The sequence below is a fragment of the Lichenostomus cassidix genome, chromosome Z (assembly GCF_008360975.1).
Source record: "Lichenostomus cassidix isolate B80296 chromosome Z, HeHo_3.0, whole genome shotgun sequence".
Classification (NCBI taxonomy): Eukaryota; Metazoa; Chordata; class Aves; order Passeriformes; family Meliphagidae; genus Lichenostomus; species Lichenostomus cassidix.
This window is the reverse complement of record NC_139511.1, coordinates 67626001-67639738: the sequence shown is the minus strand read 5'-3', so window position 1 is coordinate 67639738 and position 13738 is coordinate 67626001. Positions and strand designations below refer to the sequence as shown.

General features: G+C 39.3%; 1 protein-coding gene across 1 annotated transcript in view; it reads right to left on the bottom strand.

Moving 5' to 3' along the window:
• KIAA1328 (KIAA1328 ortholog) overlaps nt 1–13738 on the bottom strand; it is a 143276-nt gene that overhangs the window by 59101 nt on the left and 70437 nt on the right. The window lies entirely within an intron of this gene.

The window sequence follows — 13738 nt, the reverse complement described above, 5'->3', positions numbered from 1 at the left end:
GCAGTGAAGTCACCCTCAAAGAAAGCAATGGCAAAAGGGAAGATGCTTAATGAATTTTTCAATGGTCCTTACATAAGGATACAGCAATCCAGGAGGAGGTGAGAAGATGCTCACTCAGGAAGCCCTGTAACAAGGCTGCAGTGACAAATCATTACTCCCAGAACACTGCTCAAGGAAATGTAATGCTGCCGTCTCCCAAATGCTAGGTTATAAAACCTTTCACACATACAATATTTAAAACCGTGAATTACACCCGAGAATGTATCCAAACATCTAACAGTACCAAGTCATGCTAATGGTTATCTGTTTATAGGTCAGAAGGGCAGTAAATTATTGCAATGGAAAGTAGTAAAGCCACATTGTACCTAGTTGTGCTGTTTAACAGGTGATAGTGAAAAGTAGGTGATGCATGGAAACTTCAAGTTTTTATAGCTCCTGCCTCATTCTATATTCACTTATATAAAGATGTCACATTTTTAAACATTTAAAAGTCAAATTGTCTGGAGAATAGATTCATATAAAATTTATTTTCAGAAACTGATATTTAGCCTACTGCTATCAGAGTTGATTGCTCTTATGTCTAAGCTTTATTCAAGTTTCTACAGGTTTGAAAATACAAAGACTGACATTCAGATCCCATACTTAAGTGTGTCATTAACCAGAAATTGAAATGGGAACATTTCCCCTTCCTCAGAAATACTCAGTTTGTTAGGGTGATAACTGCATTAACTGTTTTTGAGTTTTTGTGAAGCTACTAAATATGACTCTATTTCAATACAGACAGGAAGGGGGAGTCACAATGGCAAAAGAAAAATCCTGAATTGGTTCCTTACCCAGCACAATATGCCCTGAGAATTAAATAGTTTCAAAGCTCTGCCAAAACAGATATTTGTAAGTGGCTAATGGCAGAAATGTTTTATTCTGTTTATGTCAAAGACACGTTTGTCAGGTGCTGGACAGCCAGACAAATCAGGGTCTAATTAGTTCAGTCAATTCCTTCAGTTTTATCCTTTCAGTCTACACTGAGTTATTAAAGCATCAGAAATAAAATGCTACTGAGACAGCAATAAGGGAAATAAGATGTCAGAACTCTATTAACAATGGCATTTTCAGGAAGCAATGTAAATAGAAAATCAAATTTATGCAAGAAATATATATCAGTAAGTAATACTTAATTTAATCATGCTGCATTTATCTTCAAAGCGGCTTTCATATCCAACTGATTTTAAAAAAAAAATGCTTCAACACATCAACATTGTGACTTCTTTGGAACAGTGACCATCATTCAGATTCAAATTCAGATGCCTACCTAATACAAGAGGATATTGGTCCCCCATCCAAATAGTACAGTTATACAAATAACAGTATGTGAGTAATAATTTATTCCACCCTCGACATTTAGCCAGCTCAGAAAGAACGTGTGACAGTTAAGCAGTTGCAAGATAAAAAGAACCGGAAAATGCCACATTCAACTGAAATGACAGGAAATATTTAGGTAGACAGAATGTAATAAATTTGGCAGACTTATGGGAGTTTAATTGCCCCTTTGTGAAAAGAGATAAATACATGGAAAAACTGTAACTGTGAGGACCAGTTTCTGGGAGGAACAGCTTTCTGTTAGGGGTGTCTAAAACTTCACTACTTGAATACGACCATCAGAGAAAGGAAATTTTCCCAACTTGCAGTGGTGATGGCTGTGCTGGCAGCAGCAGCTCTTGGCTCTGTGCTTGGCTCTGTCAGGCACCAAGAAACAGTGGCCTCCTGCCCCAGAGTGTTGTCACATGTACCCACAACTTACTGGCCTTACACATGATTCACATCTACTAGCAGAGACAGTGAGATCCTTCCTACTTTAAGCAGCATCTGCCATTCAAATAACTGAGCCTTATTTGCTTCCAGATGTCCCCAGGATGACTTTTTTCTTCTGCCCCTACTGTGAAATAATTATTCTTACTGTGATGGCTGGCAAGTCCCAATTTAGCCCATACTCCAGTCATCCTGTCCAAATCATGATATGGAAAGATTCCTCACTAACACAGATGGAAGAAAGATTAGTGATTACACCAAAAGTAAGAAGAGGCTTCTCCTAGGCTTTTGATAATTTAGAAAATAACCAGCCCTCCACTTTACAGTGTTTCTGACATTTCAAAGTATATTTATTTTTTTATTTCATGTTTATTTTAACAGAAGCATTAATCTCTTACTTAAATTTTTTAACTTTCTTTTCTTAGGTTAAAAAGGGTTAAAAGGTAATAATGAACACCCCTAGTTTTGCCAGGTCTGTTTGGCAGCCTGCTATAAGGATTTGTTCCCACACAGAAGTGCACACTCATGGGTCCACCAGGTTGAAGACAAATTGAATGGAATATTTACAATACTTACTAATTTTAAGAGAAAAGAGATTTAGTTCAACATGTAAAGAGCCTTAATGATATTTCTGAAAATCAACAAGCCAAACCAGAAAAACACATGGTCCTGCTTATTACTTAAGGTTGTACACTTCATGTGCAGTGTTGATTGTCTTAGTGACGATGTCATCTAATAATTCATGAAAATGTAAATGGAGTATCTCAATATTGAATAAAAAATAACAAGGACTTCAGAAAGAAGATGCCCAGATTCATCTAGCCTGAATCATCTGCTGGATTTGAGTAACTTTCTGCAGGTGCCTCACACTTTCACTCTTGCCATGTAGACAGGGACCCAAGAATGACTGACATTGCTGTCAGTCATCATTAGAAAGAAGGAATCAGGGAGTAACTTTCCAATATGTCCACTAAGTTACACAGCCTGACTGACAAAGCACTGAAAGGAAAAAGCTGCAAGTTTTTAAATACTTTTTATAAAGCAAATCTGTAGCCCTCTACATTAACTCATTTTTAAATAAGAACACTTTTACAACCACAGTGCGTTTAAAAAACTGTTAACAATAGAATTAATCCTTAAATAAACTGATAATAATAATGCAGAGGGTGTGTCTACCTAAAAGAGGACTTAGGTGTTTTCTTCCTGTGTTTTACTGACAGAAGCACATACTCTTCATTTCAGATTATATGATTCTTTTTACCTCTGATAAATAAAAACATCCATGAAATGGATCATATAATGCATATAATACAATATAATACATATAATACAATCTGCCTTGTATCATACAGCATTGAAGGAGTTTTCCACATGTTGAGTGCTTGTTTTTTCTAACCCAGCACAGACAAAAGTACCACCTTTTTGTTAGAATTAACCTACTATGGAGAAGTTCCAGGCTAACTGAGCTCTCCTTACATTATCTTACAACTAGACCTACAATTCAACTTTGCATTTACACAGCATTTTAAATTCACTGAGTTTACATGTTTTAACAAACACTGGGCATCATCTCCTATTTAAAGAGCAACAAACTAATCCAGAAAGCAATTAAATAACTTGATGGCAATACAGTAACAGAACAGAATTAGAACTCAATTCATCTGCTTGCCAGCCCTCACTGACCTGGTAGACCACAGCAGCAGTCACAGCTGCACCCTTACATGCAGAATTCTTATAGTCAGCACAAGTAATGAAAAATATTAATCAAAACTTCTCATGTCCCTTTAATGATATTCCCGTGGAAAAAATGAAAAACAATGGCCTAAATATTTAAAGACCTTTTTAAATGTTTCTGAACTCTTATTTCTGCAAGTAAAAAGGACTGCCTTCAGACCTACTCCTGGCTCTGATTTTACCTGAAGCATTGGAATCTACAGTAAGGGCCTAAGATAATGTTTCAAAAGGCTGACATCAGCTGATTAACCAGAATGTTCAAGCTGTAAAAAAATAAACAAATCTGGGACTTATGTCTGTGTTAAGATTAAGAGAAAGTAGAAAATACTATACTCACAACCAGAGACAATATTATATTCAGCTGGCTCACATATTTATCAGTGGTAATGCTGAACTTGTGCTGGTGTTTCAGCCATAGGTTTGTGCCTTCCATGGGTGCTAAACACAGGTTTGCTAAAAGACAGGTTATTTACAAGTCAGTCTGTGTATTCATCCACACGATGTTTGCACATGCACCCAGGAACACAGAACAGGGTGTTTTTGGAGGGTTTTTGTATTGGCAGTGCTGGTCAGAACCAAGTCCTTCCCACACATATACTGATACCAGAACACCACTGTGCATCCTAGGTCCTCTACCCCTCTCAACATCAGAATCTCCAGAGACTCCAAACAAGTGTACCCACACTTAATGCAAAAGTTACAGCTAAAAATAACCATTCTGTCTCCTTCAACCCCATGTCTGAATGTGCACACTCATTACAAGGCACACTCTCAAATACACCAAAATCACAAATGATAAGGAGTCCCAGGGTGCCTAGCTGAATAAGTTCTGAAGGGTAAGTATTCAAAAGGAAGCTGCATTAACTGTGGAATGTTGTCCTTCATATGAGGAGTGTATGGATCTCAGGAAAAGAAATGATTTCCACATCTGTCACTTAATATCCAGATGAGTAACTTCAGTTGCTCATAGGCAACTACCTTTGCAGTCTTGTGCTCTCACCTAATGACACAAGTTCTCCATTAAAATTTTCTGTCTCATTTTCTGTAACCATGAACATAAATGGTTCCTGACTGAAACCATGTCCTCAATATGACCGTGAATAAAAGCCTTCTTGCTGAGGTTTAGAAGCGACAGCCTGCAAGAGCAGGTCCTTGACCTAGTCACAGAAAGGACCAAGGTTCTTAGAATCAAACAATTTAGGTTAGAAATTACTTCTAAGATTATAAAGTTCAACGATTAATCCAGCACTGTCATGCTCACCACTAAACCCTGTCCCAAAATGCCACATCTACACATCTCTTACATGCTTGCTTCCATGGGCAGCCTGTTCTAATGACTGACCCCTCTTTCAGTGAAGAAATTTTCCCTCACATACACCTTAAACCTGTCCTGGCACAACTTGAAGTCACTTCCTCTTGTCCTGTCACTTGTTTCCTGGGAGAAGAGACTGACTCCTTTCAGGTTATTTGTGGAGTGCGAGAAGGTCCACAAGTCTCCTTTTCTCCAGGCTGAGCCCCTGCAGCTCCCTCAGCCATTCCTCATCAGACTTGCTCTCCAGACCCTTCCCCAGCTCCATTCCCTTCTCTGGAGACACTCCAGCCTCTCAGTGCCCTTCTTGCCATGAGGGAACAAAACTGAACACGAGATCTGAGGTCTGGACTCACCAGTGCCCAGCACAGGGGCATGGGCACTGCCCTTGTCCCACTGGCCACACTGTTGCTGACACAAACCTGGTGCCGATGGCCTTCTTGGCCACCTAGACATACTCCAGCTCATGTTCAGCCACTGAAAACCAACTCCTCCAGATCCTTTCCCATTCAGCAGTTTTCCAGCCATTCTATTCCATCCTAGAGTAGAAGGAGACTGTTGTGACCCCAGGGCAGGACCCAGCACTTGGTCTGGTTGAACCTCACCCAATTGTCCTCAGCCCATGGATGCAGCCTGTGCAGATCCCTCTGCAGAGCCTTCCTGCCCTCCAGCAGATCAACACTCCCACCCAGCTTGGTGCTGTTCTTGAACTGACTGAGAGTGCTCTCACTTCCCTCCTTCAGATCATTGATAAAGACATCACACAGGACTGTGCCCAGCACAGAGCCCTGGGGAACACCACTAGTGACTGGCCCCAGCTGGTCAGCAACACTCTCTGGGCCAGGCCATCCAGCCATTTTTTTTCCCAGTCACCAGTGAACCCACCCAATCTATGAACATCCAGCTTCTCCAGGAGAATGCTGCAGAGAATGAGACAGAGTCAAAAGCTTTACTAAATTCCAGCTAGACATCATCTCCAGCCTCATCCACCAAGCAGCTCTTCTCTGTGAAAATTCCTGTGAAGTTTTAGAGCAGAGACATTCATCAGATGCATTGCACAACTGATGCTCATGACTCAGCTCCAGAGAGAAAGAGGAGTTTCTGAAATTACAAGAAAACAGAAGACACCCTGAGGTTTTTTCTTATGCTCAAGTCAATAGAATTGCTACCACTTATGGAGAACAGATAGGGAAAGATTTAACATGGAATTAAATGCATCTATTAAAGATTAATGAGAAATTACTTTATTTCAAGGCAGAGACCAACTTCAAGGTAATCCAGACTTCCAAAAGAGGTCAGAGGACATCATTTGCTTTCCCATACTCTAAATCTTAGTAAGTAACTCAGTCAGCCTGAGAGCCCAGGCATCTGTGTGGGTAGCTTTGAATAGCTTGGTTTCAGACTGACCATTTTCTTGCATACACAAGAAAAAAATAATCACTTTTTCTGTTGATGGTACTGTGAATCATCTTTGGCACATGATGGCCCTGAATATCTACACGATCTGTTTCTACCCACGTTCCAAAATCTGAAATCACACAAGCAAATTTCCAAAATGATGAAAAATGTGTATTATTGTAAGTCAAAGGGAGACATGTCAGACATTTTCTGGCACTTGACATAAATAGATGGCAACCAAAAATTGTTATGCAATGATATTTAATGCATTCACTGGATCAGGGGCAGGTAATCATGCTGCTAATAAACTAAAAACACATGCCATGTGTACACAGACTTGCAGTAAATGCTGTAGATACGTGGCCTGTGCAGATGCCACCTCACCAGTTACACTCTCCTTATATAAGGGGATGAGTCTAGCTGTCTCAAGAACTTTACAAGTTTGTCCTATGGTGGATAAAATCCCGGAAGGAGACTCCTTACAAACTTCAAATGGCAAGTTGTGCATAAGCAAAACTTTAAGTTTGAACTTTTTTTGCAGCTCAAAATGAAAGACTCAAGCTAAATCTTAGGGTATTCAGAACTAACTCGAGGAGATATTTCTGCAGGCAATCATCCTGGTACAGACAGATAACGAATTCCCACCTTCTTAGCTGAAAGAAAATTACACCCTCAGCTCTCATGAAAAATCTTTCTGCCATACAAAGAGCAACCTTTAGTGCCCCAAACTGATAATCACCTGGCTTTCATTAAATAAAGACACTTCTAATTAAACAACCTGATCAACACACAAAAATGTGTGCTTTGCAGGCAAGAGATGGCAAGCAATTTATCTTTCAATGTAGTAATCACTTACATCACGCTATCTGTAATCTACAGTGATGAATAAAGGTATTTAGATTATGAAATCCTAGATGAGCTACAGACTGTATTCACTTCAACAGCAAGAAATGGCAACTCGAACTGTTTCCATTTTCAGAAATATGATTCCAATTGTTGGACTGGCCCAGAAGCATTTTCACTTTTTACCAAAATATGTTCTTACAGGATGATCTCCCACTTGAAGGGCAGGTGAAGAGACAATACGCAACAGTGACAGAAAAATTTAAGTTGGAAGGTCTACACCTCAAAGTACATGAGGTTCCTGGTTCAACTGAGCTTTGAAAGCTGCCAGCACCAACTTTCAAAAAGTCAGGAGCTTCAGGAACATAATGTTAACCACAACATAAAGGATATGCCACACTCAGAGGAATCAGAGACCTCCAGGAACCGGGAACTGGTGAATCAAGGTTTTAAGTACACAAGAAACTGATTTTCAAGAGCCTCGTTTTGAAAAAAGCCAAATATTGCTGAATCAAAGGGCATGTGGGTAGGTCAAATGGACTACACAGCAGTACTGCCAGCATATGGATAGGCAGCTGGTATGCTCACACTCCTAATGACTGCCAGGTAAACAAGTAACTCCATAAACTGATGGACAGAAGTTTCCTTCTTCAACACCTACACCATAATACAAAATCTTTGACAGCAAATGCATTCATATGCATCCTTAAATCCACTGAAGAACACCTTACTCCCATTTCAAAGTGAGAGGATGCTGGTGAGTATAGCCACAATGCACTCTCCCAAGGGCCACTACAACTTTAGACTGGAGAAATTGCAATATCAGATTTAAGAGTTTACAAAGTGCTTCTCAAGGACAGGCAGTTTTGCTGCAAATTTAAATTCTCATATAAGTCCAGAAGTGACGTTTCACAAGTGTAACAGTATCATTAGAAACTCACAAAACCAAGAGGATGTTTTGATCTTAGAGAATGGAAAGGAAGGCACTATCTTCTTTCCAGGTTTCTCCCCCAACAGAAAAATACACACCACAGGTGACTGTTCACCCAAGCAAAATATTTCCACAGGAGGGACAGTTTTTAAAGCCAAATGGATGAAACTGAAAGAGGCATATTCAAAGAAAACAGAAGGAAAATAAACATACCTTAAAGAGACAAGAGACAAGGTGAATTAAAGACTGTAGAACAAAGAGATGGTGAACTGGCACAGAGCTAAGCAGTGAACTGAGTGAGCTGAGAGTGAAGTGCCTATCACCAGCAATAGTGTCATTCACATCAAGAAAATAGACTGGACGAGCCAAACAATTCTACTGTGACACACATTCCAGTGGATTGAGTGTGGGTGGAATTCTGTTGTGAATGCTAGCAATACACAGGTATTGCAATACTGGTATTTCCTTTTCACTTAAATATTTATATTCATCTGCTTTGCTGTTCAGCGTTAACATTTTTTAGAAAAGACAGGTAAATTAACTATGACCTAGTATCTTAGAGGTAAAAGGAAAGAAACATTTTTCTTCATGCTATTACAAGGTAGTCTATTCCACACCACCCTGTGTTTGAAATATCACTGCTAATCACTTTGAACACCCATGAAAAAGCACCCAAAACCTGACATTCTCAGTAAAAAAACAGAAAGAATGAGGATAAAAACATTATCTCATTTTTACAGATAAGAGAGGCACAGAGAGAGATCAGAGGATTTGCAGAAAGTAACACAGGTAAGGCAAGGCTATTCCTGACAGTTACTCATGCTAAAACTGTCTCTGTCTGGCCTTGCAAAATTATTCCAATACCCTTGAGTCCCTAGTCAAATTAGTTCTTTATTTATTATCCCAGTTTTCAAGTATCTTTCAGATGGGCTCATCCATTGTTCCCATACAGCTGGGTAAACAGACAAAGTCAATTCTATCAAGCAGGTTTACCTTATAGCATTCAAAACCCTTCACATATGGGGGATGTTTTTTCCTTTAAGCAAGCTAAGAATGTGTTTAAAGGTGACCTGTGCTGAAAACAAAGGTAACTGGCAAAGTTTGGGGACCATCACAGTGGAGAGGCTTCTGAAGATTGGCATGTTTCAGTATCTTTTTCAAAGGAAAAAGAAAACAATAATGTTTGTAGCTTTAGTATGTAATCACCCTTATCAAGGCAAAAAAAAAAAAAAAAAAGGACAATAATCTTAGTTGCTGGCATGAAAAGAAAGCAAGGCTTTCTCATTCTTGCAGAAAAAGTCCTTTTTCAGACTTTACTGTGAAATTAAACAACTGCATTCAGCAGTTTTTAAAAAGTGATTCAAGAGAAATAGCAACATTGTTAAAAAAAGTTTTTATAAAAAAAACCTTCCCAGAAGTCAATTTTGTTAGGATTTTACTATATGCCCAAAGCAGACCATGTCTTTCAGGATGCTTGCACGGTGCTTAGCATTGAACAGAACCTCATTCCTGATGAGGGTCACCTGCAGACCCCAAAGAGAAGACAGACATCAGAACAGAAAAGAAGAGAGATTATACACCATTGAAAATAAATTCTTGATATTCCTTACTGTCTATAATCCCACTCCATATTCATGCTTTTTCTACACAGGGAAGAACTCAAACCTCACACACACACACAAGAATCACCGTGAATCAAGGGAATTAGCAGATGTGCTGGTAATCTTCCACAAATAAGAAACAAATGCTGCCAGCTCTTCTCATAAATTCGAAGACTAACACTAATAAGCAGTGCCAAGACAACAGGTATTTTCTTTCTTTAGGTGATAGAGCTCAAGAACCCCAGTTCTGCAGAAACTTGGCTGCCTGTCCAACTTTAGTGTCTCAAGTCCTACCCTATGCTGCAGAACATCTACAGATTCATCACCCAGAACTTGCCAAAGCAAAGTGGATTCTTGCAACTGTTTGAGATGGCAGTGAAGTAGCGAGTATATAAACTAGGTTAGACATGATTACCTAGAACAAGGGCAATTGTCTTTACATGTCTATGTAAAGCTTCTGAAAATGGCAAAGACTGAACATTTGGGAGCTGCAGAGAGTATATCCAAAAATCATTTTTGATAGAAAAGGTTTAACTACATTTTAATATGAATGATATTTTCTATTAACAGCAAGGCAGAAGCCTATTTTTCAGTACAGCTCTCCTTTACCAAAGTGCTATCTCTCTGAATCTGAGTCAACTTTAGTGACCACTTTAATATTCACTTTACAATTAATGCTTCTTTTTATGGGTTGGTAGAAGGTAAACCAATTTCAGTTCAGCTTCTAGGTATTGAATTTATTATAAAAAGTTATGTACTTAAAACTCCTATAATGAAACCAGAGGCATCATGAGATATTAACCTAGAGTTAATGCTGAGAAGGCCAGTTTGAATAATTCAATTCATGTCATCTTAAGTATCTTTTCAAATGGAATTAACTTTATCTCACAAAAAAAAAAAAAAGGAAGTTCCATGTTCCAGTTACTGATTATTGACTCCACGAGAGTTCTGACTTAAATCATCTTACCACCATCTTCCCAGCAATTTTATTTCACTACCACCAGGATGCTTCTTTACATTTTGAGGGCTGGCTTTCATTATAAAGAAGCAATTTTAGCTAAGAGGAAAACATGGTTTCAGAGTTACTGCTATCGTTAGGTGATACTAAAACAGACAAAAATAAAAGTTAACACCAAAGCATCTGCATTAGTTCAGTACAGCTACAAACCAGGGCTGCATTTCAGCCACACGCACAGCTACTGCAGTCGTTTATATCATGTAGAACTCCACCTCTTTTTACAACAATGCCATCGATGTTTGGTAACACTGCAGTTCTCTTGACCTGTTAATTGTTTTATTCTAACAGAAAGCCCAGTATTTAAACACTGAAAGGAGATGTTTTCCAATACCTACCTAAGCCCAGGCGAAAGTGACAGCTCATGATCAGCATTATGGTACGGTAAGAATGAGGGAGACAGACAGGTGAAAAGCAGAAGCAGGAGCTGTTATGATATAGGTGTAGAACTAGAAATTACTCCCAACAAACAAGTAAGAAAAAGAGGGGAAAATGAACAGAAACAAGAAAGGACAGCTCAGAATAGGCAGAACAAAGAAGTGCTTCATGACCGAGTACAACTGTGCAGTCCAGTGTTTCTGCAAGACATGGTAAAATCAGAACATCATACATCGAAACACAGATACCCCAGTAAGATCTGCAGTGTCCTGAAATAGGAAATGCTGATTATGTCTCCTACACAGTTCTACGAAGAGAAAACTATGTAGGAAGCTAGTTATCTTGATTTAAACCCAGACATATTCAGGATTTCCTTAACCCAGACAAAAACAAGCAACAAGGAAAAGATTTCAAATGGATCTGGATTCAAACAAAACTCAGGAAGACTTTCATTATCCTAGTATTTCAATCAAATGGCTTTTGTCAAAGTCCACCTTAAAAAAGACAGGGAAAACACAAAAACTTCAGCAGGGCAGAAAGAGCTGGCATGGGCAGCACTCAGAGCTGGAGGAAAGTATTCTGGGTCGGTCCTCTTCCAGTTCTTTCCTCTCAACAATCCCTCTCTCCTGTGTTCTCATCAGGCAGTCCCCATCAAGGGAGACAGAACAATGCCGGCCTGAGCTAGTGTGTTAAGATAACACTCAAATAGAACACTCAAATAGAACAGAGAGAGACCCATCAGGACACTAAGAGTTCACAGTTCAAGTACTAAAAGATGTGTGAAAATGACAGTAAGTCCATGGAGAAGCAGCCCAGTGACCCTTCTTGGGTTTCCAAAGCTATCCCCATGAAGAGGGGTGTTAGGGAAAGAATGGACAGAGTGGGGCAGTGCTCCCCTCTCCACAGTTTCTGAGGCTGTGAGGAGAAGCAGCATAAAAGGCTTGTTTGGAGGAAAAATGGTAACAATTTACAAAGCCAAATGCAAAGAACAAGAAAATTGAAGAGGAAGGCTAGAAACATCAGAAGCATTTTGCATGCTATAAGAAAAACCAGTTGAAGCATGTTTTGACAGGTTTTTATCTATGGCTACAAAGCTTCGCACACAACAAGAGGACTAGGGTAATTTCAGACCTGCTAGGCTGGAGCTGTAGAGTATGTAACCATAAATGAAATGTCAAGGCAAACCTCAATATAATATCTGAATTTGCATTTGTGGACAAAAGTACTTGTAAGTAGAGAGAAAAGAAATAATGGAATCACAGACAAACTTGATAGAACTTTGCACATGAAACCAGAAAACTACTTTAAAGAAGTCTCTGTGTATACACTGATAGAGTGATTAGGAAGACAGAACAACAAGACAAGATGAGCATGGATTGTTGAACTGATTTGACAGTCAGTGGGCTGAAGGTTTCCTATTATCTGCACCCATGCTTTAGTCCTGTACATGTGATAACACCAGATCCCTCAATACTAAGGGCTAAACTAGTACAGGATAAATGCGTTTGAAATTGAAAGGCTAGAGGTGAAACACGCAGGGCAAAACCTGAAAGGAGGTTTGGGATCACCCAAAACACAGCTGCCACAGTGCTGTTGGACTACATGGATTCCTCAGGACTGTTTTCCATGGAGATCCCCAGCAAACTGCATACCATAAAAGCCATAACATTCTGGGAGAAGGAGATTCTTATTTTGAACTCAGTGCTACCACAGAATGGAGAGCAGATATAAACACAAAAGAATGGAAATAAAATGTTTATAAAAAGATTAAAAAGCCTGACAAACAGCTCAATGTCCAACAATGCTGGACCAAAAAACGCGTTTAAAAAAAAAAAAAGGTTAAAACAAAACCCACATCATTAAGATTAAAAAAAACCACTTCTGACACCAATGAAGTCAGAGTATTGCTACCTGCTTCCTGAGGAGAATTAAGACTCCTTCCTGCACAGTCTCCAGTCTCCTGAGAAGCAGGATCTGCCTGTACAATTCTCACAGCAGGGAACCACTGAGATGCCACAACCAGGCCTCCTTTTGATACTCTGTGCTGATGACTTTACTTCTAGCCGTGTTACAAATAAGCCTTTAACACTTTCCAGAAGAAGAGGGGATAAACAGTACAACTTCTGCAAAAAGGCATGGTCTTAGGTAGGATGGATTCTGGAGATCTGCAGATGGAAGCTGCTACCAGAGAACACCAAGCACGAAAACAGGGTACAGCACTTGCAGAGACAAGTGTTCCCATCCAGGGTATGATCTGCCATCAGCAGGGATGCAAACTGAGTACCTAGCTACCAGAAAAAATAATCTCAAGCAACCATGTTCTCAAGGCTTTGCGCCCCTAAATCTGAGAAACACGTTACCACTTAATTTAACACATATCTGTAGTCAACGTTTTCTGGTTTTAACTGCATATAGAACTATAGGTCTTCTATAAATAGCTCAAATCAGATGAGCTGCTTTACAGATTTGAGAAAGCTCTTATTGACCAAATACATCATCTGTAATGCCCTTTTCAATCATCAAAAGCCACAGTGAAAATGTGAAAGGCTATATCTACAGTGACTGCAATTATTTTCCTGTTTAAATAACAGAAAAGAAAACAGAAGAGCATCTTAACTTTTTCCTTGGCAAAGGTGTGGGTTCCCATGATTCCTACTCCATTACAACAGGGTCAATTAACTTCACCCATTTTATTGACCCAAAACTTGTGGGGGTTTTTTGTT